General features: G+C 39.8%; 1 long non-coding RNA gene across 1 annotated transcript; it reads right to left on the reverse strand.

Moving 5' to 3' along the window:
* Positions 1-384: 384 nt before the first annotated feature.
* Positions 385-3,777, reverse strand: LOC140628829 (uncharacterized). The gene is made up of 3 exons (XR_012026766.1): positions 3,614-3,777; positions 788-968; positions 385-555 (listed from the first exon to the last, which is right to left on the reverse strand). It is a non-coding gene; the product is annotated as an uncharacterized lncRNA (long non-coding RNA).
* Positions 3,778-13,414: the final 9,637 nt, after the last annotated feature.

The raw sequence follows: 13,414 nt of genomic DNA on the forward strand, positions 1-13,414 counted from the left end.
GTCCGACCTTCTACTGAGCCATAGAGGGCCTCTAAAGAAGAGACCATGGCATTATTTCTCATTTTTGTGCCAAATATGGATTTCCTCAGCCTGCTTTCTCTCCGTTGGAAAGCTCTCCTCCAAATAATTGCCATAAGGTTCTTTAATGTGGTCTTCCTTTTTTTAAATTTTATTTATTTATTCATAAGAGACACAAAGAGAGAGGCAGAGATATAGGCAGAGAGAGAAGCAGGCTCCATGCAGGGAGCCCGACGTGGGACTCGATCCCAGGACTCCAGGATCACGCCCTGGGCCAAAGGCAGACGCTCAACCGCTGAGCCACCCAGGCGTCCTGTGGTCTTCCTTTTTAATAAGATTCCAGGATGGTCTATCTAATATGCAGACCTTGCCAAGACACTCACAGTGATCTTGAACCAGCTCCCTGAGGTTCCATCTTGTGTGTTCTCCCCCACTTCTTTCTTCAGAGTTTTTCTACCTTTCCACACAGTAATATGGATATGGCCTTCATTATGCCGTTTCACTCTCCTCTTGTTGCATCGGGTGCTATAGGGAGTGCTGTGGATGGGAAGTGGAGAGGAGGAGAGTGGCCATTAATGCTAAGAAAGGCTTCTTCTATACACCATCATCTCTCTGTCACCAGGACTACAATTAAGATTGCTTAACCATTATCCCACTTCTAGCATTCTTCAGTTTTCCAGTGAGAGAAGACAACGAAGACCAGGGAGAGTGAAAGAGTCGCAGAGTCCCAGGGGCTGCTACATGCAAACCAGGCTGCCTGTTCACTTACTGTCTTACTTGGGGGTCCTCCTGGACATTCCCCATTGACACAGTTTCATCATCCTCCAGGTGTGAAGGTTGCGGCTCATATCCACCATGTTCATAATGAGGGTCCCTCTTGCCAAAATTACCTCGGAAAGAACTCCAAACCTTCTTTCTTCCTTGAGATGAACTACCATCATCATTGTTTTCTCAAAAGGGGAACAAAAATACAAGATTGAAAATACATCAGTGGTCTATTCACCATGTACCACGTTCTAGGCTAACACCATTTAGGTGAGCAAAGTGTCAACCTGCCCTAAGGGTCCAATCCTCTAAACCCAAAAAGGAAACTCCTCTGCTTGTCCGGATAGGAGAGCCTTGTTTGACAGATGGCACTATCAGGGAAAGAATCTTGGAGGATAGGGAGGAAACTGTATTGAACCTTTTAAAGAATGAAGCAGGATTGATATATCAATATCATCTATCTATCTATCTATCTATCTATCTATCTATCTATCTATCATCTATCTATCTATCATCTATCTATGCATCATCCATGGGTTAGATTGGAAACCAGCCATACACCAGGAAGGCATCTGAATTGTACCTTCTCTCAGACCTGTCTAAAAACCACACCAATCCCAGGGAGGCAATCTCTCTCATGCTTTCCAAATACAATCAGCCACCAAACTGATCCCACCAATGATCAGCAGGCTGTACTTCCTTTGCTGGTGTAGTACAAGCTTTAACGTCAGGTGGGACTGAAGTAACAGCTTCCTAAGTTGGCCCCCCTCCCCCCAGCCTTGCTGTCAACAATACTCAGTTTGAAATATCCAGAGGGAGCTTTCTTTTTTGCCCAGCCTGAAATGCCTTTCAGCTGAGGAGACCACGCTTCCTAACCTCAGCTCCTCTGTAACAAGGGTCTGAATGACAAACTGGGATGAAATGTCAACTACCATTTCCAAGTGTGTAGGGATTCTTCTTTTTTCTCTCTATTGCTGGTTTCTAATTTGGGTCCATATTGTGATTTCAATTACTTTAAAATTGGCTGCGGTTTGTTCAATGGTCCAGGAGGTGATCTGGCTTGATGAATATTACATAGCTATCGCGGGGGGGGGGGGGGATGTATTCTGCTGTCGTTGGGTGGAGTGCTCTATTTACATCATGTAGATCCAGTTGGTTTATTGTGTTATTCAGATCTCCTATATCCTTGCTGGTTTTGTCTCCAGCAATTTTATCCCTTGCCAAGGAGGGTGGTGTTGATGGCCCCAACTGTAATTATGGACGTGGTTATTTCTCCTTTCAGCTCTATCAGTTTTTGCTTCATGTACTTTGATGCTCTGTTGTTTGGTGCATACACATTTAGGATCATTAATTATGACTCCCCAGTAGATTGATCCTTTGATCATTATGTAATGCCTCTTTCCGTCTCTTATCAATTTTCTTTGCTCTGACATCTGCTTTCTTGGATATTGTAGCCACAGGTATACTTAGACAGTGTCTTGGTGATATTTTGCCTGATATTCACTCCTACGGGTTTCATTGATGTTCACCATCCCCCCTCAAATACTCCCTGCCAACCTATATAATCCACCACGTGGAAAGATTTGGAAGTTTCCTGGCATCTACTGAAATAGGAGTCCCAATTCTCTCTCCCACAGTGGATTCACTGAGGGTATTTTATTTTTACCACATTCAACTGAAACAGTGTACCAGCAGAAAATAATACTAGTGGTTTGGGCCGGCAGTGGGGGGAGTATTAAGGTAACTAGACTGGCAGAAACCAGTTTCCTTTTGGGTTCTAATATTTAAGCCTCTCTCAGTTTGTGTGTTGTACATTTTGTACCTTAATTACTCCATGTTGTCTCAGGGTACACTTATGAGTAAAAATCTGTTCACTGCTGATTGCTCCGTGATGTAGTGAGGACAACCAGGCCTCAGATTAACTCCTCTGAGGAGTCATTGCTTTCACTGTGTGGCCTTGCTGTCAGGACCATCCTGCTACTCACAACCTTTGAGACCTTCCCTGTGTGGCCCTGGAAGTGGAATTAAACATGGATAGAGCATTTGACCCAGAAATGCCAATGGCTCAGTCCTCAAAACTTAAAAGTGGCCTGGAGAGCTCTCTCTGTCATACTCCACATCCAACTGATCAGGAAATTCTCTCACCCCCTCTCTCCAGTACCTCCAGAATCTAACCACTTCTCACGACTGCCATTATTAGCAACCACCCTGGCCAGGACACCAATGTCTATCTCCTGGATTATATATACTGCCTTCCAACTGGTCCCTTTGCTTTCATCCTTGCTCCTTTGCTGTCTGTCTGCAGAGCATAACTCAAATCATTTCACTCCTCTGCTCAAAATGATGTAACAATGGTTTGAAGCCCATCAACATGTTAAAAGGCCATGAGTTCATAATAATTCTAAACAACAATAACCACCACAAAGAGGAACCTTATTAGAGGAGAATGCCAGGAAACCACGTGGTCTTCATGAAAATCCACCAATGAAAGGAAAAAACTCAAATATTAAAAGGAGGAATAACAGCCTGAAGTCAACATAAGGTGTACAGTGGCACCAGAGTCATTTTTGAGAACTGACATCACTTCAGAGATAACGCTGGCAAAGGGAAAGTGTTAAAACTGAGCCAGCTAACAGCTACAGCAATCCCCAGACCAACCAGCTACACTGGGTGTCTAAAGAAGGCCAGAGGCCTCTCTCATCAAGGAGATTCAGACAGGAGCCATCTCAAGCATAGGCTCATTTTGGGAATCTCACAAGAGAGTGGGCATGAGATTAAATAGACAGACCACGTGCGCACAGGTGTGTGCACGCACACGTATCTCACTTACTGAAGGTTTGCATCTCAGCACGATCCCTGTCTCACCGTTGTTCTGCCAAAATCGAAAGCAACAACAGGAGTATCGGAAATCAGCTGGCGCCTCTCACCCAGGCTGCCTGAGTTGCCCTTCAGGCTCCACCACACAGTATTAACTGATCAATCCTCCCACAAAGAAATGGTCATGAGTATCCTTTATGACATCATGCGTGTTCACATGGCTACTTCCTGTGTCCTGTCCGTTTGGAATTCTGCCTACATCATTGCTATGCTGCTGAGTACATGGCAATGGCATCCCTGCTATGGTAAGGAAAGAACAGGGTGAGAAGTAAATCAACAGTTGCCCAGCGGCAACCAACATTTGTTAATGTGTTCCTCCAGCTAGTGTGCTGGTTCTCTTTTAATGGGGAACTTTCAGATCTCAAGGACAGATTTCTCTGAGCATACCAGGGATGATGTTTTATGACCAGGAGCCAGTCACTCCTGCTTGGGCGGATCCAGGCGCCTTGGACCAAGTGGAGATACCGGTCTTGGACTAGATGGGAAACCTGTTTGGATCACGGCGTTTGCAGATTAGGAGTCACTTTGAGCTGGCAGTGCCTGGCATATAATGGGGCCTAATTCGTATCTGTTTCAATGAATGTAGGCAATGTAGACTTGGGATCAACAAAGCCACTTTTGAGAACCTATACATCTCAACCATTTCTACCCACATCTATTTATTCCAGAAAATACACTGGGCTGCCGAACTGTTTCATAACCTGCTTGTAAAACTAGCATGTGTTGAATTTGTCTTTTGCAAATTTAGCATGTTTCACTAGTGTCCAGTTAGAAATAGAGCTAATTACCCCCCTCTTGATTAATGCTAAAACTACTGCTTCTCTGATCTGAGGAAGGGAGGCTATTGCAAACTGGTGATGGAAATGAGAAGAGGCTTTCCTTAAATCCAGCAGATATAGCTTCCTGGGTGTCTGGTATGTGTAGGAAGAAGGTTCTGGACCTACATGCATGTTTGCGGGTGCTCAGCTTTGTGACAGCAGTATCGTCCTTGTCTCAGGGGAAGGTAAGAGCGTGTGCATGAACGTGTGTGTGTGCATGAGCATGTGTTAATATTATCTGTTTTACATTTGAATGATTAGGTTACAGATACATGTATTTTGAATCATGTTGGAAAGTGCATTGCCACGCAAAACTGGACCCTCATGTACATTTTGTTTTCATGTATTATGTATTATATATGGCCAATTTTTGTTTCTTGTTTTTAATATGCCCTTTTTATTTTATTTTATTTTATTTTATTTTATTTTATTTTATTTTACATCTTGGCATTTTAATATTTGAATTAATTTGAGAATTCTCTATACAAGGTTTTCCTAATGGTGGAGGCCAAATTACCCAGGGGAGCACAGCTTGAGATTTAGGGCAGTCCCAAGATTTGAGTCTGTGCTCTACAGCTTCCCAGAAAAAGCACATAGATATTTTAAATTATAAGAGAGAATTTCCTAAGGATATTTACACTAATAGTATACTTCTCCATTAACAGTGCAGAAGAGTCTAATTTCCTACAGCATGCTTAACCATTAAAAAGTCATTCTTATGCTTTGACCCAGACATTGCACTTTTAAAACTTATGATACAAAATATTTTCTGCTGAAATATATACCTATAAGAATATGCCAGTGCTTTTTTCCCTTTTTTACCCCATTTTTATTGAGGTATAATTGACATGCCCTGTGTATGTTTAAGGAATACAGTACAATGATTCTACTTACATAAATGATTACCACGATTACTTTAATTAAAATCCATCATCTCATATAGATGCAAAAATAAAATAAATGAAAAAGACATAAAAGCTTTCTATTTGTGATGAGAACTCTTAGGATTTACTCTCTGAACACCTCCCAAATATGCCATAAAGCAGTATTAACTATGATCATCATGTTGTACCTCACATCCCTAATACTTATTTCTCTTATGACTGGAAGTTCATACTTTTATAAAAGTTTTCATTTTAACTCCAGTTAGTTAACACACAGCATTATATCAGTTTCAGATGTGCAATATATAGTAGTTCGACAGTTCCATACATCACCCAGTGCTCATCACGACAAGTGCACTCCCCATCACTATTTCACGCCCCGCCCCACCCCACTCACTTCCCCTGTGGTAATCATCAGATGGGTCTCTATAGTTAAGAGTCTGTTTCTCTCTCTCTCTCTCTCTCTCTCTCTCTCTCTCTCTCTCTCTCTCTCTCTCCCCCATCTCTGTCTTGCTCTCTCTCTCCCTCTCATTATTTTTCCTTTGCTTATTTCTTTTATTCCCTAAATTCCACATATAAGTGAAATCATATGGTATTTGCCTTTCTCTGGTTGACTTTTTTCGCTTAGCAATATACTCTCTAGCTCCATCCATGTTGTTGCAAATGGCAAGACTTTGCTCCTCTTTACAGGCTCTTTGACACAGAAAGACAATGGGACCAGAGAGTGGCTGATTTGACAGAAGGAGAGTAAAAATGATTGTTCCTAGAATCCTAGAATCAAGGATAGATAGGAAAGAAGGGACATGGTTTCCTGACATGTGGAGCAAAAAAGGCCAAGGAATGGACGTATGGGCCAGAAAGATGAGGTGACCGCTGGGAAGAGAATGAAACAGAAGTGGAGAAAGCCTCCGAGGACCTGGATGCATCCTGGCAATATGCACCCCTCTGGAAACCGTCCTTTCTTTCCACGTATATCCTGTGTGTCTTCATCTTCAAGTTGGACACCAGAGAAACAGTTCTCACACAGTCTTAGGAAGGAGAGACAGTATGGGGAACAGTGTGCAACAATGGGTTTCTTGGACAGAGGGCTGGAGTTCGGGTCACGTTGGTCCCAGACACCACATCCAACATTGCCCACTGGACTCTGAGTCCCGTCCCAGTGCTCATTTCAGCCCTAACACAGAGTCACACATTATTGGTTAAGGGCATAGGATTCGAGGTCAGATCAACCAGGGTTTGAATCATGGTCCTAAATTCTGTGGTCCAGGGTAAGTAACTCTGACTTCATGGTGACTCACCTTATCGTTTCCCTTACGTTGAGGATAGTGACCGTTTCTACCTCATGAAAAAATTGTGAGAATTGAGCTAATATCTGGCAATACAGGCAAAGCCCTTGGAGAAGTGCCTGTGATCTAATAAGCACTACAAATAAGTTCGTTATTACTCGGTCAGGAACCTTAGTACAATAGCTGAGGTTTAGTAAGGGATGAATGTGTGTTCATCGCATTTGCTGTTACAAGAAGGCAGACAGATGGGCGTGTGGGGGCAGGTTGCAGTGTTAGCTACTCGCGTATTTTATACAGTGGCGATGGTTAAACAAGGCAGCCCTGGTGGGAAATAACCTAATATACCGATTAAGGGAACCAAACTTAAAAGATCACAGACTGAAACAGGCATATGGAAGGAATAAATGGGGAGCTTAAATTCCCATTTCCAAAATTTGGACAAAGAAACCCATTATTGTTCAAGAAATGGTTCAGGCTTGAATGGTAGGTTACAAAAAGCAAGATAGAATATTCCTCGCACTACATGATAACAACCTGAAAAGAAAAGAAGTCGGTATATAAAACTGTATATTACAGTACGGTTCCTCAGAAGAAGATATTAACAAATGTTTATGTTTTTTAAGTGCAAATATAAACAAGGAATTCAGGGTAAAAGGACATGTGACTATGTCAACCACTGAGCCACGCAGACATCCTGGAAATGGCATTTTCTTTTTGTTACAATTAATTTGTATGTATTAATCTTACACCCAACTAACTTTTTAATCTCTATTATCTTAATTTTCTATAACTTCTCTTAAATCTACTTGAAGGTAACGATACAATAGGGACAGCGTTGTTTGTTTTCACTTGTACACATTATTAATGTATATATGTACGTATTTATTTATTTTTTTAATTAATTTTTTATTGGTGTTCAATTTACTAACATACAGAATAACCCCCAGTATGTATAGTGACACCTGGATAGTTCAGTGGTTGAGTGTCTGCCTTTGGCTCTGGTAATGATCCAGGGGTCCTGGGATCAGTTCCCACATTGGGATCCCGGCAGGGAGCCTGCTCCTCTTTCTGCCTATGTCTCTGCCTCTCTCCGTGTGTCCCTCATGAATAAATAAAATCTTAAAAAAACTGTGATATCAATAAACTCTGTAAGAGGCAAACTTAGAATTTTTCTATATAATCAAAAATAAGTTATGATCTTAAAATAGATGATATTTCTACAAGATATTTTATATAAGCATTTTGATAACCATAGTACAAAAATCTATAGTAGATGCACAAAAATAGAGAAAGGAATCAAAGCATAGCACTATTAAAAAAATATATCACAAGAGAAAATGGCTTGAAAAGAAGAAAGAAACAAAGGAAATACAAAACAAGACAGAGAAAGGGCAACAGTAATTCTTTACTGATCAAGAATTACTTTATATAAAAATGGATTATATCTCCATCAAAAGACATATAGGACCTGAACGGAGTTTTAAATGAGCTAAATATATGCTACCTACAAAAGACTCACTTTAGCTCAAAGGACACAGAGAGGCTGAAAATCAAGGTATAGAAAAAATATTTCACGCAAATGGTAACCAAAAGAAAGCACTATGACCATACCTATATCTTACAAAATAGACTTTTATTAAACAATGTTACAAGCCTCAAAGTAGGGGATCCCTGGGTGACTCAGCAGTTTAGCACCTGCTTTTGGCCCAGGGGGTGATCCTGGAGTCCTGGGATCGAGTCCCATGTCGGGCTCCCTGCATGGAGCCTGCTTCTCCCTTTGCCTGTGTCTCTGCCTCTCGCTTTCAGTCTATGTCTCTCATGAATGAATAAATAAAATCTTTTAAAAAAACAAGCCTCAAAGTAGTTATTACATAATGATAAGCAGGTCAATTCACCAAGAGGACATATGTATGTGTTGTTAAATGGTTAATGATTACTGTAATTAAGCTAATTAGCATTTTCATCACCTCACATAATTACCTTTCTTTTTGTAATAAGACACTTAGATCTACTCTTTTAGCAAATTTCAAAAAACACTAGACTGTTATGAACTACATTTACCATGCTGTACATTAGATTTCCAGAACTTGTTCATCCTGTGTAACCGAAACTTTGTAGCCTTTGACCAACATCTTCTAATTTTCCCACCTCCCAGCCCCTGGTAAACACTGTTCTACCCCAGCTTCTATGAATTAATTTAGCTGTACCTGGTTTTTTATTTCATATTTAGAGGATATCATATAGTACTCATGTTTGTGGGTCTGGCTAAATAAGTGAAAAACACTTGGCATAATGTCCTCCAAGTTCATCCATGTTGTCACAAATGACAGCATTTCCTACTTTTTAAAGGCAAACCACATCCAACAGTATGTTAAAGGAATCATTCATCATGGTCAAGTGGAATTTATTTCTGGGTTGCATAGGTGGTGCAAAATTCTCAAATCAATGTGATACATCACATTAATAAAAAAAGGATAAGAACCATATGATCCTCTCAATAGATGCAGAAAAAGCTTTGACAAAGTGCAACATCTATTCATGATACAAACCCTCAATAAAGTAGGTTTAGAATGAACATGCCTCAACAAAATGAAGGTATATACCCAAACCATACAATGAATATCCTCCTAAATAGGAAACAACTGAGAACTTTTCCTGTATGGTCAGGAACAAGACAGGGATGTCCACTCTCACCATTGTTATTTAACATAGCACTGGAAGTCCTAGCCACACCAATCAGATGAAAAGAAGAAATAAAAGGCATCCAAATTGGAAGGAAGAATGCAAGTTTTGCTATTTACAGATGACATGATATTCTGTGGGAAAACCTAAAGGACTCTACCAAAAAATTGAGAACTGATACACAAATTCAGTAAAGTCACAGGATACAAAATCAATGTACACGAATCTGTTGCATTTCTATACACCAGTAATGAAGCAGCAGAAAGAGATATTAAGGAATTAATCCCATTTACAATTGCACCAAAACCTATAAGATATCTAGGAATAAACATAAGCAAATAGGTGAAAGATCTGTGCTCTAAATACTATAAAACACTGATAAAAGAAATTGAAGATGACAGAAAGAAATGGAAAGACATTCCATGTTCATGGATCAAAAGAATAAATATTATTAAAATGTCTATACTATCCAAAGTAATCTACACATTTAATGCAATCCCAATCAAAACACCAACAGCATTTTTCACAGAACTAGAATAAACAATCCTAAAAGTTGTATGGAATCACAAAAGACCCCAAATAGCCAAAGCAACCTTGAAAAGGAAAAAGCAAAGCTGAAGACATCACAATTCAGATTTCAAGTTGTATAAGAAAGCTGTAGTGATCAAAACAGTATGGTACTGGCACAGAAATAGACGCATAGATTATTAGAACAGAACAGAAAATCCAGAAATGAACGCAGAAATATATGGCCAGTTAATCTTTGTCAAAGCAGGAAAGAACACCCAATTGGAAAAAGACAGTCTCTCCGACAAATGGTATTGGGAAACTGGACAGCAACACGCAATTGATTGAAACTGGATCCCTTTCTTACACCATACAGAAAAATAAACTCAAAAAGGGCTAAAAATCTAAATGTGAGACTGAGACCTGAAACCATAAAAATTGTAGGGGAGAGCACAGGTGGTAACTTTTTTGACATCATTGTAGCAATTTCCTACTAGATATGTGTCTTGAGGCAAGGGAAACAAAAGCAGAAGTAAACTATTGGGATTTCATCAAAATCAAAAGCTTCCGCACAGTGAAGGAAACAACAAAACTAAAAGGCAAGCTTTGGAATGGGAGAAGATATTTTTCAGTGACATATCTGACAAAGGGTTAGTATCCAAAGTATATAAAGAACTTAAGAAACTCAACATCCAAAAAACAAATAATCCAATTTAAAAATGGGCAGAAGACATGAACAGACATTTTTCCAAAGAAGACATTCAGATGATGAACAGACAGATGAAAAGATGGTCAACATCAGTGATTATTAAGGAAATTCAAATCAAAACTACAATAAGATATCACCTCACACCTGTTAGAATGGCTAAAATCAACAGCACAAGAACAACAGGTTTTGGCGGGGATATGGAGAAAGGGGAAACCCTCTTGCACTGTTGGTAGGAATGCAAACTGCTGCAGCCAATGTAGAAGACAGTATGGAGGTTCCTCAAAAGGTTAAACATAGAAGTACCCTTCAATCCAGCAATTGCTCTACTAGGGATTTACCCAAAGAATATAAAAGTACTAATTCAAAGGGATACATGCAAGCTATGTTTATAGCAGCATTATCTACAATAGCCCAAATGTCCATCAACTGATGAACAGATAACAAAAATGTGGTATAGGGGATCCCTGGGTGGCTCAGCAGTTTAGGACGTGACTTCAGCCCAGGGCGTGATCCTGGAGTCCTGGGATCGAGTCCCACGTTGGGCTCCCTGCATGGAGCCTGCTTCTCCCTTTGCCTGTGTCTCTGCCTCTCTCTCTCAGTCTATGTCTCTCATGAATAAAAAATAAAATCTTAAAAAAAACAAAAATGTGGTATAAATATAGAATGGAATATTACTCAGCCATACAAAAGAATGGATTCTTGCCATTTGCAATGGCGTAGATGGAACTAGAGAGTACTATCCTAAGCGAAATAAGCCAGAAAGAGAAAAGCAAATACCATATGATTTCACTCATAAGTGGAATTAAGAAAGAAAACAATCATATAAACAAAAAAAGATGGAGAGGCAAACCAAGAAAGATTCCTACCTACAGAGAATACACTGATAACCATCCAGAAGGAAGGTAGGTGGGTGATGGGTTAAACAGGTGATGGAGATTAAGCATTTCATTGAAATGAGCACCAGGTGTTTTATGGAAGTGTTGAATCACTAAATTCTACAACTGATTCTAGTATCACACTCTATGTTAACTAACTGGAATTTAAATAAAAACTTTTTTTAAAGATTTATTTGTTTTTCAGAGAGGGAGAGAGAGAGCGGGGGGAGGGGCAGGAGAGGAGAATCCTCAAGCAGACTTCCCACTCTGTGTGGAGCCCAACTTGGGGCTCCATACCATGACCCCTGAGATCATGACATGAGCCAGAACCAAAAGTTAGATGCTCAACTGACTGACCCACCCAGGCACCCCAAAATAGAAACTTTTAAAAAAGAATTAATACCAATATTTATCAAACTTTACCAAAATATTAATAATAATAGTAATAATAATAAAAATAAAAATAATAGTAAAAACAGAAAAGAATAGAACTCTTCCAAGCTCATTTTATAAGGCCAGCATTACTTTGATCACAAAACCAGACACAAAGACAAACATTATATGGTCTCATTCATTTGGGGAATATAAAAAATAGTGAAAGGGAATAAAGGGGAAAGGAGAAAAAAATGAGTGGGAAATATCATAAAGGGAGACAGAACATGAGAGACTCCTAACTCTGGGAATCAAACAAGGGGTGGTGGAAAGGGAGGTGGGCAGAGGGTGGGGGTGACTGGGTGACGGGCACTGAGGGGGACACTTGATGGGATGAGCACTGGGTGTTATTCTATATGTTGGCAAATTGAACACCAATAAAAAATAAATTTATAAAAAAAAGACATATCAGAAAGGGAGACAGAACGTAAAGACTGCTAACTCTGGGAAACGAACTAGGGGTGGTAGAAGGGGAGGAGGGCGGGGGGTGGGAGTGAATGGGTGACGGGCACTGGGGGTTATTCTGTATGTTAGTAAATTGAACACCAATAAAAAATAAATTAAAAAAAAAAGACAGACACAGACTTTACCAAAAAGAACTATAGGCCAATATCTCTGATGAACATAAATGGAAAAATCCTCAACAAAATATTAACAAATTGAATATATTAAAGGGATCATACATCATGATCAAATGGGATTTATTCCAGAAGTGCAAGGATGACTAAACATCCATAAATCAGGGGCACCTGGGTGGCTCAGGCTGTTAAGCAACTGACTCTTGGTTTCTGCTCAAGTCATGATCTCAGGGTTGTGAGCTAGAACCCTGTGTTGGGCTCTGGGCTTAGTGTGGAGTCTGCTTAGGATTCACTCTCTCTCCATCTGCCCCTCCCTAAACAAACAAACAAACAAACAAACAAATAAAATCTTTTTAAAAATCCACAAATCACACGATATGATATACAATATTAACAAAATGAAAGATAAACATCAAAATAGATATGAAAAAGCATTTGAGGGATCCCTGGGTGGCGCAGCGGTTTGGCGCCTGCCTTTGGCCCAGGGCGCGATCCTGGAGACCCGGGATCGAATCCCACATCGGCTCCCGGTGCATGGAGCCTGCTTCTCCCTCTGCCTGTCTCTGCGCCTCTCTCTCTCTCTCTGTGACTATCATAAATAAATAAAATTAAAAAAAAAAAGAAAAAGCATTTGACAAAATCCATCATCCATCTATCTAAACTCTCAACAAAGTCATTATACAGGGGATGTACCTTAACATAATAAAGACCATATACGACAAGCCCACAGTTTACATCATAATCAATGGTGAATAGTTGAAAGCTTTCCTTCAAAGATCAGGAACAAGACAAAAATGACCACTCTTGCTGCTTATATTCAACATAGTATTGAAAGCCCTGGCCAGAACAACTAGACAAGAAAAAGAAATAAAAAGCATCCAAACTGAAAAAGAATAAATGAAAATAATCACTATTTGCAGATTATGTGATATTTTATATTTTAAAAAACCCAGAGATTTCACTAAAAAACTGTTAGGATTAAT

This window comes from Canis lupus, chromosome X (assembly GCF_048164855.1).
Source record: "Canis lupus baileyi chromosome X, mCanLup2.hap1, whole genome shotgun sequence".
Lineage (NCBI taxonomy): Eukaryota > Metazoa > Chordata > Mammalia > Carnivora > Canidae > Canis > Canis lupus.